Source organism: Lathyrus oleraceus, chromosome 5, assembly GCF_024323335.1.
Source record: "Lathyrus oleraceus cultivar Zhongwan6 chromosome 5, CAAS_Psat_ZW6_1.0, whole genome shotgun sequence".
NCBI classification, from domain to species: domain Eukaryota; kingdom Viridiplantae; phylum Streptophyta; class Magnoliopsida; order Fabales; family Fabaceae; genus Lathyrus; species Lathyrus oleraceus.
In genome coordinates this window covers 34,645,067-34,654,577 of record NC_066583.1, presented here as the reverse complement: position 1 = coordinate 34,654,577, position 9,511 = coordinate 34,645,067, and the positions used below count along the sequence as shown (strand labels likewise).

At 36.6% G+C, this 9,511-nt stretch overlaps 1 non-coding gene across 1 annotated transcript; it reads right to left on the bottom strand.

Annotated features, from left to right (window-relative positions):
- Positions 1-8,660: 8,660 nt before the first annotated feature.
- On the bottom strand, positions 8,661-8,767 carry LOC127088589 (small nucleolar RNA R71). Its single transcript, XR_007790421.1, has one exon. It is a non-coding gene; the product is annotated as a small nucleolar RNA R71 (small nucleolar RNA).
- Between the last annotated feature and the right edge of the window lie 744 nt (positions 8,768-9,511).

Below are 9,511 nucleotides of genomic sequence, written 5' to 3'. Positions count from 1 at the left end.
TTAGATGTTCTTTAGTATTAAGAATAAAACAGGGGTATCCAAAAGGATGGAAGTAAGAAATATTGGGTTTTCTTCTCTTACACAGTTCATAAGGAGTCTTCTCTAGAATAGGTCTTACAGAGATTCTATTATGAATATAGCATATTGTATTTACTGCTTCATCCCAAAAGTGCTTAGGCACATTTGTTTCGTTAATCATGGTTCTGGCCATTTCTTGGAGTGTCCTATTCTTCCGTTCTACAACCCCATTTTGTTGTGGAGTTCTAGGATAAGAGAAATCATGGGATATTCCATTTGTATCAAAACGTTCCTCAAAGAACTTATTTTCGAATTTGCCACCATGATCACTTTTGACTCTGATGATTTTAGAGTCAAATTCGTTTTGCACTTTAGAACAGAAGCTAGTGAATACAGAGTGAGACTCACTCTTATGCTTTAGGAATTTTACCCATGTCCAGCGACTAAAATCATCAACAATAACCACTCCATACTTATTTCCATTGACTGAAGCTGTTTTAACAGGTCCAAACAAGTCAATGTGAAGAAGTTCCAACGGCTTAGAGGTAGAAACAACATTTTTCTTTTTAAAATAAGTTTTTGAAAATTTTCCTTTCTGACATGCCTCACACAGAGCTTCTGAAGAAAACTTCAGTTTAGGTAGACCTCTGACTAACTCGAGTTTATTTAGCTGAGAAATCCTTCTCATGCTAATGTGGCCCAAGCGTCTATGCCATACCCATTGCTCTTCATTTACAAACATTAAACATTTTACATTTTGATCTTTTAGATCTGAAAGATTAATTTTGTAAATGTTGTTTTTCTTCTTTCCAGTGAATAGAATTGTTCCATTGTTCTGATTAATTGCTTTACATGTTTTTGGATTGAAGATTATATCATAATCGGTATCACTTAATTGGCTTATTGATAACAGGTTATGCATTAATCCTTCTACATAGAGAACATCAGATATAGAGGGAAGAGATCCATTACCAATGGTTCCGGAGCCTCTGATTCTTCCTTTCTGATTTCCTTCGAACCCTACGAAGCCAGCATCTTTAAGTTCCAGGCTTTGGAACATATGCTTTCTTCTCGTCATGTGTCGCGAGCATCCAGAGTCCAGGTACCATGATTGGTGTCTTAACTCTGCTGCATAGGATATATGCAACATAAACTATCTTATCCTTTGGTACCCAGAGTCTTTTAGGTCCTTTGTGATTAGTTCTCCCAGAGTTTCTTGAAACTTTGGGTTTTCTAGCATTAGTAAAACTTTGTGTTTGTGCATGTGTGCAGTGATAAGAAAATGGGGATTTAGGTTTATCATCTACATAAGATATGTGTTTCTCTTCATTAGAATCATATCCTATTCCTCTTTTCTTATTCTGAATGACTCCATAAATCATAGAGGCCATTCTGCTTCTTTCTATCCCATTTTTCAGAAACTTTTGAAATGCCTTTTCATATTCATATATAATTGTGTTAGAAGTTTGTGGGACTTGAGATAAAGCTTCTTCAAGTTTTAAACATTTTTTATTTTTAGATTCTTTTTCTCTTTCCAAAATCAGAATGTCATCCTTTAATTCAGAAACTGTTATCTCAAGCTTATCACATTCTTCAGTGGTTCCCTCAAGGACCTTTTTTAATGCTTTAAATTTTTGTTTAAGTTTCTGATGTGAGCTTAGAGATTCAAATATGCAAGATTCAAGGTCAGAGCGGGAAAGACCAGAAAATACCTCTTCATGGTCAGATTCTCTTTCTGATGAGTTTCCAGATGTAGTAGCCATGAATGCCACATTTACTTGTTCTTCTTTAGAGTCTGATTCTGAGGCGTTAGATTCAAAGTCGTCCCAGGTGGCCGTGAGTCCCTTCTTAGTTTTGAAGGAATTTTTCTTTAATCCTTCTCTCCTGGAGCTTTCTTTGTTGAGCTTTGGGCATTCGTTTATGTAGTGACCTGGTTCTTTACATTCATAGCATGTTGCCTCTTTGTTTGATTTGCCTCTGGAAGTTGATTCTGAGCAATCTCCCTTGGGTCTTGGTCTTATGAAGTTGTTATTCCTTTTTCTTGAGAGTTGTTTTACTCTTCTGGTTAGAAGGCATAACTCTTCCTCATTGTCAGAATCGTCATTTTCAGAGTCTTCATTATCTTCTTCTTCAGCTTTGAGGGCTTTGGTCCTTTCTGGTTTGCGTCTCTCAGATTTGGACTTCGGAGCTACATATTTGTTCTTCTTTTGGGGCGCATCTTCCTCATGTTCTATCTCGTGACTTCTAAGGGAGCTGACGAGTTCTTCCAGTCTTAGGTTGTTCAGATCCTTTGATAGTTTTAATGCAGTGACCATAGGTCTCCATTTATTTGGCAGGCTTCTGACAATCTTCTTGACATGATATACAGTTGTGTAGCCTTTGTCCAGAACCTTGAGTCCTACAATTGAAGTTTGAAATCTAGAAAACATTACCTCTATAGCTTCACCGTCCTCCATCTTGAAAGCTTTGTACTTATGAATTAGAGCCAGAGCCTTTGTCTCTTTGACTTGTGGGTTGCCTTCGTGGGTCATCCTTAGGGAGTCAAGTATTTCTTTAGCAGTTTCCCTGTTTGTGATCTTTTAATATTCATTGTAGGAAATGGCATTCAGCAATATTGTGTTGGCTTTATGATGATTTTTGAAGTCACGCTTCTGGTCATCAGTCTTCTTGTTTCGGGAAATAGCGATACCGACATCAAATATAGGAGGTACATAGCCAATAGTGACTATGTCCCATAGGTCAGCGTCATAACCTAGAAAGAAACTTTCGATTATGTATTTCTAATAATCAAATTTTTCTCCATCAAAAACTGGAGGTTTGGCATTGTAACTGTCTCTTTCATTGGTGTTGGCCATAGTGTTTTTCTCACGTTGGATCTCTCTACATTGTTAAGTGTTTGATTGGAAAGTCAATAACAGAGCCGAAGCTCTGATACCAATTGAAGGTAGAGAAAAACAAGAAAGGGGGGGTTTGAATTGTTTCCACAGATAATAAAAACTTTTGCAAATAAAACACACACGAAAAATAATACTATTGACACAAAAGTTTATCCTGGTTCGCTTGAAATTCAAAGCTACTCCAGTCCACCCGACCAAGGTGATTTCGCCTTCAACAAGGACTTAATTCACTAATCTTGAAAGATTACAATGAAGAGTGTCTAAGAGGATAAAGATCTCTTATCCCTCTCAAGTTTAGGAACTTCACAAGTCACTTGAGGAATGTTCAACAAGTAATGAAAAATACAGTTATGTGCTTAGTGCTTCTTAGTAAGCAGAAGTTACACAATATGAGAATAGAAAAAATATTCCACGCTTAGAGCAACAGCTCGCGTGAAACAGAATTAGCAAGAATGGAAGAGTTTTGAGTTGTTTTCAGTATTCTTGTGTGCTTCGTTGTTTTGTTATGAAGATGATCAACCCTTTATATAGAGATTTGATGAAGAGATCGTTGGAGGAGGAAATCTTGACAATGATGGACTTTTAATGTAATTAATCTCTTTGTCCTTTCTGTAGCAATTTTGGGGCGCTTTAACTTTCTTCCAAATAGAGATTCTTGCCAAAAATGGAAGACTTTGCAGCTAAGTCTTAGTGAATGTTCTGAGTCAGAGTGTGCAGAGATCAGATGTTTCTGTTCAGCGTGTGTATCTTCAGATAATTGCTAAAGGTTGATTGACTTCAAAGGTTATTGATGTCTTTTGGATAGTGGTTACTTCAGAGTGAAAAAGCATCAGACCCTAGAGTGCAGTGTTCAGATTCAGAGCGTCTGAAACTTCTTTCTACGTAGAACTTTGTGCACTTCCTTTGGTTTAGAGTCAGAGCCTATCCTTGAATAACTTCTAAGTGGTCATTATGGACTTGCGTTTATATATGATATATGTCTATCTGACCCTTTTTGAATTAGATCCTTGCACAGCTATATAAATTATGTTAGGGTACCAATTTGTTTCATCCTTTGTTATCATCAAAACCTTAGAGATGAATTGTAGATACAGAGTCTTGTTCTTACATCTTTCATATTTGAAAAACCAAAATGTAAAATGCTTGATGTCTGTAAATGAAGAGAAATGGGTGTGACATAGATGCTTGGCTCACATTAGCTTGAGGAGGATTCTTAGTTAAATAAACTTGATTTAGTCAGAGGCTTACCTAAGCTGAGGTTTTCTTCAGATGCTCTTTATGAAGTATGTCAGAAAGGGAAATTTTCTAAAACAACTTTGAAAACCAAAAATATTGTTTCCACTTCTAAACCTCTAGAACTTCTACACATTGATCTTTTTGGACCTGTTAAGACATCTTCAGTTAATGGCAAGAAGTATGGACTTGCCATTATTGATGACTACATTCGTTGGACATGGGTGAAATTCTTAAGCAACAAGAATGAGTCACATTCTGTGTTCATCAGTTTCTGTTTAAAAGTGAAAAATGAATTTGACTCTAAGATTATCAGAGTCAGAAGTGATCATGGTGGCGAATTCGAAAACAAACTTTTTGAAGAACTTTTTTACTCTAATGGAATATCCCATGATTTCTCATGTACTAGAACTCCACAACAAAATGGAATTGTAGAAAGTAAGATTAGGAGTCTCCAAGAAATGGCCAAAACTATGATCAATGAGACTAATGTAGCTAAGCACTTCTGGGTAGAATCTGTGAATACAACATGTTACATTTAGAATAGAATCTCTATCAGAACTATTCTGGAGAAGACTCATTATGAACCGTGCAAGGGAAGAAACCCCAACATTTCTTATTTTCATCATTTTGGATGCTCTTATTTTATTTTGAACACTAAAGAAAATCTGAACAAGTTTGACTCTAAGGCACAAAAGTGTATTACGTTGGGATACTCAGAATGTTCTAAAGGATATAGAGTATACAATACAGAAACACAAATTCTGGAAGAATCAATTCATGTCGGATTTGATGATAAACTTGACTCTGAAAAGTCAAAGCTAGTCGAGAATTTTACAGATCTGGAGATCACGCTTGCAGGTTCTGATGAAAAGATAAATGATTCTGAAGAAGGTGAAAGTGGAACTTCAGAAGCACCTGGAAGCACAATCAATCAAAAAAGACAAAGAATTAGGCAGAATGTTTCTGAAGAGCTGATTTTGGGAAACAAGGATGAACCTGTCAGAACAAGATCAACATTTAAAGTTTATGAAGAAACACTTATGGGACTAGTATCTCTAATAGAGCCAACATCATGTGAAGAACCTCTTCAAGATAAAGAATGGATTCTGGCAATGAAAGAAGAACTTGATCAGTTTTCCAAAAATGATGTTTGGGATCTTGTACCAAGACCCAAGGGAACTAATATGATTGGAACTAAATGGGTCTACAGAAATAAGCTAAATAAAAAGGGCGAAGTTGTCAGAAATAAAGCACGAATGGTAGCACAAGGTTACAATCAACAAGAAGGAATTGACTACAATGAAACCTTTACTCTAGTCGCGAGGTTAGAACCTATTTGTCTCCTTGTATCTTTTACTGTTAACTATTATATTAAGTTATATCAAATGGACGTCAAAAGCGTGTTCTGAATGGTGACATTTTTGAAGAAGTGTATGTCCATCAACCTCCTAGCTTTGAAAATTCAAAACTTCCAGAACATGTTTTTAAACATAAGAAATCTCTTTACGGTCTGAAACAAGCTCTCAGAGCTTGGTATGAAAGACTTAGTTCATTTCTTCTGGAAAATAATTTTATCAAAGGCAAAGTGGACTCCACTCTCTTTTGTAAAAACATCAGAAACGATCTTATGATTTGTCAGATTTATGTTAATGATATAATATTTGGTTCTGCTAACTGTAGCGGTAAATTCGTGACTATCAAGCTATGGATATGCTTAACATCAATAAAACTAGAGTCGCCACCGCGCTTTTATTTTTTCCAAAGGAAAAGGGAAAAGTACAAACAAAACCCAAAGATAAGAAGTTTTCAAATCAAAATAAATAAAATGCCAGAGATTACAGGTAAGGGGGTTTGTTACACAGAGGAAAGGTGTTAGCACCCAAAGTGTCCTAGGTACTCCTAGGGAGCCCTTTTTATGTGTGCATATGTGTTTGGTATAAAAGATGTTTGATAAAAATAGAGTGTAGGGATGAGAAAAGAATTCATTCATTATATTTTTGTGTTTGACAAGACCTTCAGTCGTGCCTACGTACTAACATGAAAATGAGGGATCAAAACCTCGTAGTTCATGGTAAAAATTTCAAATAAGTTTGTGGATTTCTTTTAACAAAAGGTTAATAAGGAAAGGCATAAAGGGACAAAAATTTGAATGAAGTTGTTAGTTATCTTTGTCTTTTGAAATTGAAGTCAATATGGTTAAGTTTATTTATAAAATTTGATTTAAGAAAGAGTTTGAAAATTCAATGGCATAAGGCCAAAGTTTCTAATCATTAAAACAATGTCTAAATTTGAAATCACAAATAAAGAAGGGTTTTTGAAAAGAGGGAGAGATTTTGAAATTTAAGAAGTGGGAGGAGATGTAGAGGCTATTGATCACACCGAATTACACCGTGTTTTTGACTCGGATTTCACATAATTATTAGGACTTTATTATCATTTTATTTGTATTATGCTCTTTTTTTTCTTGTTTTCAGATATTTAGCACTTTCGGACTCTTTTGGAAGAAACAGAGCGAAAAGACCTAAAATTAGGGTTTTTCGGCGAAATTACACACATGGTGTTGCACATGGCGGCCGCTATAGGGGAAGCCATGAGGCATCAACCCTCATCTAGGAGGTAACCGCCATGTTCCCATGATCCACCCCATTTACACACATGGCGGGCGCCATGAAGGGATTGCGGGCACCACCTTTGTTAATCACATTCCCACTAAGTCCCACTAAGGAGAAGTTAGAGGGCACCATGGTCTTTACAAACTGCTGAGAATCTCGATAAATAGCTTATTTCATTTCGTTTTCTATCATCCAACTTATTTTTACAACACTAAGCATATATTTATCATTTGTAATAGCGATAATCCGTCACATCGGGGGGTTATCGGACTTTTGTGAGATTGAGTTGGGTCACTTCGAGTTGATGTCGTCTTTAGTTTCAAGAGTCGGAGGTTTATTTTTGTACTAGAATTGAAGCCTCCGTTTGGAGCGGGTTCTTATTTATCGCTTTACTTATTTATTTCCCGCATCGCTTTTACTTTATTTATTTCCTGCATCGCTTTATTTATTTATTTCCCGCATCGCTTTTACTTTATTTATTTTCCCCACTCGCTTTATTTTATTTATTTTCCGCACTCACTTTATTTTATTTATTTTACTCACTTTACTCGCTCTCTACGCCTCATATTCTAAAACAAACTTTTCATCATGATTAACACTGTTATGTTCGTTTGTGTTACCATATCTGGCTAAATCTTTTAAAGGTTAGAATGTAAGGATCGCGGTTAAAGTAATGTTTCACATATTGAAATCTGTAGAAATACTTTAAAGGCTGTTTTGATTTTTAACTTGAGTTTTCTAAAACAAACTTGGTTAGTTTTAATTATTCAAGGAGTGCGAAAGCACCCTGGCTTAGTAACTAGGAATCTTTATCACTTTAAGGAAAAACTATTTTTGAAACTGTTTTCAGACACGTTGATAGGTTTAAAATCAGTAAACTCCTTGGGTAAATTTTCCAAATCAAAATCACTTTTCAACTAAGTTTACGAGTCTCATTTCTTAAAAATAGGTTTACTACTTTAGCGTTTTGCGCACCTTTTATAAGTGACAATAAAAAGCCTTAATTTAAGGGTAAACTCGGTTCTGAATACGCGAAAGCGACAGTTCCTGTTAAATGGATTCTTTTCAAGAGTAGAAAATATTGCCTCATAAGTAGTTCTATTTAGACAATCGAAACATCACTTAACTGACGTGAATTACATTCAACCTGTCTTTACCTGCATTTATTATTTACTGTTATTTTGCAAACCCAATATCTCTTTTATACCGCCTTAGATAAACACTGTAACAATAGTATTCGATAGATTGACGATTGGTCTCTGTGGGATCGATGTTCTTTTATATTACTTTGACGTTATTCGTGCACTTGCGAATCAACACGATCAAGTTTTTGGCACCGTTGTCGGGGACCAACTTCGTCAAATTTTGTACCCTGTTGTTACACCGTATAGACTAAGGCATTATTAGCCGGTAAATGCGAAGAACCCGTAGTACCATAAATTTAGTAGATCCTTTAGCGGAACCCGAACGTTATACTCGTACACGCCTCTTACTCATCCGAATTAAGAAAGTTATGGCCAAGAATCGCAATAGGCGACCTCTTAAGGAATTTGCCCAACCCTCTGATGAGGAACCTAGTTCGAGTATAGTAAACCCCCTTATACCTGCTAACAATTTTGAACTAAAACCGTCTTTGTTGCAATTAGTGCAACAAAACCAATACGCGGGTCTCGCAACCGAGAACCCGAATCAACATTTAAAAGTTTTTATCCAACTAGCCGACACCTTTAAATCTAACGGCGCTTCACCCGATGCGATCCGTTTAAGATTATTTCCTTTCTCCCTCAAGGATAGAGCACGTTCATGGCTAGATTCACTTCCAGCTAATTCAATAACTACCTGGGAAGACCTTAGGAGAGTATTCCTTGCTAGATATTTCCCCCCTAGCAAGACTGTTGTTCTTCGAAACCAAATAACTAGATTTGCTCAAAACCAAGGAGAATCACTTTTTGAAGCTTGGGAGAGATATAAAGAGCTATTAAGAGTTTGTCCACACCATGGCCTAGAACAATGGCTGATCATTCATACCTTCTACGATGGACTCCATTATAATACCAAGATGAGCATCGACGCTGCCGCAGGTGGCACGCTGATGAACAAACCTTATCCAGAAGCTTGTGACCTAATTGAGGATATGGCCCAAAACCATTATCAATGGGGAACTGAACGAGCATCAATAGAGAAAAAGGAGACCCAAGGTGGAATACATGAGGCAAGCACTCTAGACATGATGCAGGCGAAAATGGACGCTTTAGCCCTTAGGATCAAACATATGTCTACAAACACTAACACCGTAGCAGTAGTCCACACAGAGTGCGAACTCTATGGATCTAAAGGACACGAATCGGTGGAGTGTAACCTTTTAAACGAACTAAATACCGACCAAGTGAGTTATGCCCAAGGTAACCCATTTTCAAACACTTACAACCCTGGATGGAAGAATCATCCAAATTTCTCTTATAGGAACCAGAACCCTATCCAAAATAATGCACCTCAGAGGCCGCAAGGTTATCAAGCCCAAAAACCAAATCAACCTATGAAAGATGTGCCCCAGAAGTCTAACCTTGAGAAGATCATGGAAAGCTTTATATCGGCCAAGGCTCAGCAAAATAAAGAATTCCTAAACCAAAAAATTCACGTAAACGAACTTATAACACAATTAGGAACCAAGGTTGATCAGATAATCACTCACAACAAGATGCTTGAAACCCAGATCTCGTAGGTAGCACAAAACCAAGCCCCACAAAC